The following is a 7146-nucleotide window of genomic DNA, read 5'->3' as shown; positions in this document are numbered from 1 at the left end:
TGTGGTCCTGCATGGTATACCCTGCCTCTTGTTTCTAGGGATCTGTGAATATAAAAATCTTTCTTCATGATAGTAATCTCCATGTTTGCATGATTAAAACAAATCCTGGGTACATTAAAAACATTCTTCCATTGAAGTCCCAACTCTAAACTACAGCCAAGAAGTTTTCTGGACTTATGCAGAAGGTTACAGCAAAGTCCTGTGCTCAAGTAAACCAGGGAGATGGATGAGAAATGGCCTTGTGATGGTCTCCCATAATGTAGAGAGGCAGATGGGAAACTGCTTCACAGCAGCTTTTCATGAAACTGCTTGTCTTGCTATGTTCCAGGTAAAACTGCAGGACATTCTGCCAAGACTCATGTCAAACTTCAGCCTAGCATTTTCCTGCGTGGCCTATGTGGAGCTGTGCAAGTTGGCCATGCTGCCATGGCAGAGCTGTTCCCCCCCAACTGTACTGCCTGACCTTTCATGTATCAAGCTAGGGATTTTTTTTTTTTTTAGAATCATAAGCCATACCATCAGTTGCCCCAGTTATTTGTACTGATAAGGGCTTGGATGAAGTCTTTTCTATTTGTCTTAGGTGACATTAGATAGGAGTGACCATGGTTATGACTCCAAATAGAATAATCAGACCCACTGAACGAGGGACAGCAGCCAGACTCCTAGTCTGGATCCAAGCCAGCTATGTCATTAATTCAGGTTCAGCAAGAGGTGTTGGCAACCTCATACAGCCTGCCTTAGGGTGGCCGTTAAGGAATCAAGGGCAATGATATTTTCCATCCCCAGTCATACCAGAGTTTATACTGGTTTGTGTGTGGCAGGCAAATATAGGCCTAATGTCTGTGTTAGAAGTAGTACCCTATTGGGGCATAAGTGTAGTGTAAGTATCATTTATTAGAACAGGAATAAGCCAATTTTGTGTCCCTTATGGTAGAAAAACTCAGTTGAATTAAACAGTTTCTGCAAAGCAGGCTGGAGTGCCTTTGATGATAGTAACTTGGCTATCATATCTGGCCTACTCTCAATGCTCTGGGTGGACTAGAATTTGCCAATATTTGTAGTGACCTAAGAAGCAACATTTTGTTGACTTGGGGTTAGGGTACAATCCTTATAAGCCTGAAGGTTTAGATTAATAACGGGAACCTTAAGTACCAGAACGGACTTGTTAGAGGAATATGACCTTCTGAAGTTTTCAAAGGAACAGCTATTGAATTCTATTGAAAGAGTTGAGTGGAAGATGATGGATCCAGCAATTGATTAAATTCAGAGCAATAGCTATGTTCAAGTAAAAGTATACATTTGTTTTTACTTAGGCAGTAGAGGGAGACCACAGGGAGCTGTCAATAATAAGATAAAGTTGTATCTTGCCGCTGAAAGAAAAATTATTAGTTCCAACAAGTTTTTTTTTTTTTTGTGGATCCCTTTGGATTTTATATAAAAAATCATGTCATAGGAAAGTAAAGATTTTTACTTATTCCTTTCCAACCTGGCTGCATTTTATTTCTTTTTCTTGTCTAATTTCCCTGGCTATAACTTCCAGTACAATGTTCAATTTAAGTGGTGAGAACAGACACCCTTGTCTTGTTCCTGATCTTAGTGAGAAGAAAGCAGTCTTTCACCATTAAATGTGATGTTAACTGTGGATTTTTTGTAGATGATCTTATTACACTGAGAAAATTACTTCTGATCCTAGTTTTTCGGTGTTTTTATCCTGAAAGGGTATTGGATTTTGTCAAATGCTTTTTCTCTGTCTACTGAGATGACCATATGGTTTTTAATCTTTTATTTTATTAATTTTGTGTATTTGTTACATTGATTTTCACATGCTAAATCAACCTTGCATTTCTTGCATAAAATCCCACCTGCCCAATGGTATATAATCCTTTTTTTATGTTGCTGGATTTGTTTTGCTAGTATTTTGTTGACAATTTTTTGCATGTTCATAAAGTTTATTGGTCTGTAGTTTTATTTTCTTGTGGTATCTTTATCTAGTTTTGATATTAGTGTAATACTAGCCTTATAGAGTGAGTTGGGAAGTGTTTCCCTTCTTCTATTTTTTGGATGAGCTTGTGAACTTTGGTAACAATTCTTTAAATGTTTGCAAGAATTCACCAATGAGACCATTTGTTGGAAGTTTTAAAATTATAAATTCTATCATTTTGCTTGTTATAGGCCAATCTAGATGGTCTATTTCTTTTTTTAAAGTTTCCATTTAAATTCCAGTTCGTTAACGTACAGTATATTATTAGTTTTCAGTGTACAATATAGTGATTCAACACTTCCATACAACACCTGGCACTCATCACAAGTGCATCCTTAATCCCCATCACCTATTTAGTCCATCCCCACACCCACCCCCCCTCTGGTAACCATCAGTTTCTTCTCAGTAGTTTAAAGTCTGTTTCTTGGTTGGCCTCTCTTTCTCTTTTTTTACCCTTGCTCGTTTGTAAATTCCATGTATGAATGAAATCATGGTATTTGTCTTTCTCTGACTGATTTCTTTCACTTAGCATAATACACTCTAGCTCCATCCACGTTGTTGCAAATGGCAAGATTTCATTCTTTTGTATGGCTGAGTAATATATATATATATATATATATATATATATATATGCCACATCTTTATCCATTCATCAGTTGATGGACACTTGGGCTATTTCCATAATTTGGCTATTATAGTTAATACTGCTATGGTCTATTTTATTTATTCATTTATTTATTTATTAATGTTTATTTTTGAGAGAGAGAGAGAGAAAGAGAGAGAGTGGGGGGGAGGGGAAGAAGAGAGATGGGGACATTCAGAATTTGAAGCCAGCTTCAGGCTCTGCACTGTCAGCACAGAGCCCAAAGCGGGGCTTGAACTCGCAAAATGTGAGATCATGACCTGGGCTGAAGTCGGATTCTTAACTGACTGAGCCACCCAGGTGCCCCTGGTTTATTTATTGAACCAATCTTGGTAGTTTCTGTCTTTCTTGAAATTGGGCTATTTCATCTAAATTATCTCATTTGTTGACATACAGTTATTAATAGGTGTCCTAATCCCTTCAGGCTACTATAACCAAAATACCATAAACTGGGTGGCTTATAAACAACAAACATTTATTTCTCAAAGCTCTGGAGGCTGAGAAGTCCAAGATCATGATACCAAAAGATTTGGTGTCTGGTGAGCCCTTGCTTTCTCATTGTAACCTCACATGGTGGAAGGGACTAGAGATCTCTGTGGGGTCTCTTTTATAAAGGCACTAATTCCATTTACGAGGGCTCTGCCTACATGCTCTCATCACCTCCGAAATGCCCCACCTCCAAATACCATCACATTGGGCAATGGATTTCAACATATGAATTTTGTTGGACTTTCAATATGGACATTCAGTCCATAGCGGTGGTGTCTTATGATCCTTTTTATTATTGTGGGGTCAGTAATGATACCCCTTATTTCATTCCTGATTTTAGTAATTTGAATATTTTCTCTTTTTTTCTTGATCAATCTAGCTAGAAACTTTTCAAGTTTTTTGACCTTTTTAAAGAACAATTTTTGGTTTCGTTGAGGTATTTTTTTTTATTGTTTTTCATTCTCCATTTCATTAATTTCCCCTCCTGGTTTTTATTTCCTTCCTTCTGGTTGCTCTGGTGTTTGTTCTTCTTTTTATAGTTTGTTAGGATGGAAGGTTAGATTATTGATTTGAGATCTTTCTTATTTTTTAATAGAGGAATTTACAGCTTGTACATTTCCCTCTAAGCACTGCTTAACTGCATCCCATAAATTTTGTTTTTGTTTTCATTTGCCTAAAAGTACTTTCTAAGTTCACTTTTATTTTTTTCCTTTGACCCATTGATTGTTTAAGAGTGTGTTGTGTAATTTCCACATATTTATGAATTTTCCAGTGTTTCTTCTATTGATTTCCATTTTTTTCCATTGTGGTCACAGTAAATACTTTGTATGATTTCAATTGTTTTAACTTCACTGATGATTACTTTATGGCCTAGCATATGCTCTCTTCTGGAGAATGTTTCATGTGTAACATGTAGTTTAAGACTGTTGAGTGGAGTGCTCTATAGATATCTTTTGATCTAATTGATTTTTATTGTTCTTCATGTCTTCTGTTTCCTTGTTGATCTTCTTCTTACTTGTTTTGTCCATTATTGAAAGTGAGGTATTAATGGAATAGAATAGAAACCCCAGAACTAGACCCACAAACATATGGCCAACTCATCTTTGACAAAGCAGGAAAGAACATCCAATGGAAAAAAGACAGTCTCTTTAACAAATGGTGCTGGGAGAACTGGACAGCAACATGCAGAAAGTTGAAACTAGACCACTTTCTGACACCATTCACAAAAATAAACTCAAAATGGATAAAGGACCTGAATGTGAGACAGGAAACCATCAAAACCCTAGAGGAGAAAGCAGGAACAGACCTCTCTGACCTCAGCCGTAGCAATCTCTTACTCGACACATCCCCAAAGGCAAGGGAATTAAAAGCAAAAATGAATTACTGGGACCTTATGAAGATAAAAAGCTTCTGCACAGCAAAGGAAACAACCAACAAAACTAAAAGGCGACCAACGGAATGGGAAACGATATTTGCAAATGACATATCGGACAAAGGGCTAGTATCCAAAATCTATAAAGAACTCACCAAACTCCACACCCGAAAAACAAATAACCCAGTGAAGAAATGGGCAGAAAACATGAATAGACACTTCTCTAAAGAAGACATCCGGATGGCCAACAGGCACATGAAAAGATGCTCAACGTCGCTCCTCATCAGGGAAATACAAATCAAAACCACACTCAGATATCACCTCACGCCAGTCAGAGTGGCCAAAATGAACAAATCAGGAGACTATAGATGCTGGCGAGGATGTGGAGAAACGGGAACCCTCTTGCACTGTTGGTAGGAATGCAAACTGGTGCAGCCACTCTGGAAAACAGTGTGGAGGTTCCTCAGAAAATTAAAAATAGACCTACCCTATGACCCAGCAATAGCACTGCTAGGAATTTATCCAAGGGATACAGGAGTACTGATGCATAGGGGCACTTGTACCCCAATGTTTATAGCAGCACTCTCAACAATAGCCAAATTATGGAAAGAGCCTAAATGTCCATCAACTGATGAATGGATAAAGAAATTGTGGTTTATATACACAATGGAGTACTACATGGCAATGCGAAAGAACGAAATATGGCCCTTTGTAGCAACGTGGATGGAACTGGAGAGTGTGATGCTAAGTGAAATAAGCCATACAGAGAAAGACAGATACCATATGTTTTCACTCTTATGTGGATCCTGAGAAACTTAACAGAAACCCATGGGGGAGGGTAAGGAAAAAAAAAAAAAGAGGTTAGAGTGGGAGAGAGCCAAAGCATAAGAGACTGTTAAAAACTGAGAACAAACTGAGGGTTGATGGGGGGTGGGAGGGAGGAGAGGGTGGGTGATGGGTATTGAGGAGGGCACCTTTTGGGATGAGCACTGGGTGTTGTATGGAAACCAATTTGACAATAAACTTCATATATTGAAAAAAAAAGAAAGTGAGGTATTGAAATCTCCACTTATTATTGTTGAATTATGTATTTCTCCCTTTACCTCAGCTCCTAGGGGCTGCCCATATTTCCTTGCCATGTGGGCTTCTCTATTATAGTCACCTTATGACATTTATTTCTTCAAAGCTACCCATAGTTAGAGAGTCTCTGACCTCAGGGAGGGCCCAGTCCCCCTTTTAGAATTTTTAACATGATTAAGCAGGCACAGATGGGGTAATATGCCCTTATTAACTAAAAATCAATTGATCTACATGTGCAAAATCCCCTCTCCTTTGCCATATTCTTTTTTAAATATAATTTATTGTCAAATTGGCTTACATACAACACCCAGTGCTCATCCTAACAAGTGCCCTCCTCAATGCCCATCACCCATTTTCCCTCTCCCCCACGCCCCCATCCACCCTCAGTTTGTTTTCTGTATTTAGCAGTCTTGTGGTTTGCCTCCCTCCCTCTCTGTTTGTAACTATTTTTCCCCTTCACTTCCCCCATGGTCTTCTGTTAAGTTTCTCAATATCCACATATGAGTGAAAACATGATATCTATCCTTCTCTGACTGACTTATTGCACTGAGCATAGTACCTTCCAGTTCTATCCATGTTGCTACAAATGGCATGACTTCATTCTTTCTCGTTGCCAAGTAGTATTCCATTGTATATACAAACCACATCTTCTTTATCCATTCATCAGTTGAGAGACATTTAAGTTCTTTCCATAATTTGGCTATTGTTGAAAGCGCTGCTATAAACATTGGGGTACATGTGCCCCTATGCATCAGCACTCCTGTATTCCTTGGGTAAATTCCTAGTAGTGCTATTGCTGGGTCATAAGATAGTTCCATTTTTAATTTTTTGAATAACCTCCACACTGTTTTCCAAAGCAGCTGCAGCAGTTTGCATTCGCACCAACAGTGCAAGGGGGTTCCCGTTTCTCCACATCCTCACCAGCATCTGTAGTTTCCTGATTTGTTCATTTTAGCCACTCTGACCAGTGTGAGGTGGTATCTCAGTGTGGCTTTGATTTGTATTTCCCTGATGAGGAGTGATGTTGAGCATCTTTTCAGGTGCTTGTTGGCCATCTGGATGTCTTTGGAAAAGTGTCTATTCATGTCTTCTGCCCATTTCTTCACTGGATTATTTGTTTTTCAGGTGTTGAGTTTGGTAAGTTCTTTATAGATTTTGGATACTAACCTTTTATCTGATATGTCATTTGCAAATATCTTTTCCCATTCCGTCAGTTGCCGTTTAGTTTTGTTGATTGTTTCCTTTGCAGTGCAGAAGATTTTTATCTTGATGAGGTCCCAATAGTTCATTTTTGCTTTTAATTCCCTGCCTTTGCAAAGAGATGTGTAGAGAAGGAAATTGCTGTGGCTGAGGTAAAACAGGTTGTTGCCTGTTTTCTTCTCTAGGGTTTTGATGGTTTCCTGTCTCACATTTAGGTCTTTCATCCATTTTGAGTTTATTTTTGTATATGGTGTAATAAAGTGGTCTAGTTTCATTCTTCTGCATTTTGCTGTCCAGTTCTCCCGGCACCATTTGCTAAAGAGACTGTCTTTTTTCCATTGGGTGTCCTTTCCTGCTTTGTCAAAGATTAGTTGGCCATAC

This window comes from Leopardus geoffroyi, chromosome X (assembly GCF_018350155.1).
Source record: "Leopardus geoffroyi isolate Oge1 chromosome X, O.geoffroyi_Oge1_pat1.0, whole genome shotgun sequence".
In the NCBI taxonomy this organism is placed as follows: Eukaryota; Metazoa; Chordata; class Mammalia; order Carnivora; family Felidae; genus Leopardus; species Leopardus geoffroyi.
This window is presented reverse-complemented; position numbering follows the sequence as displayed.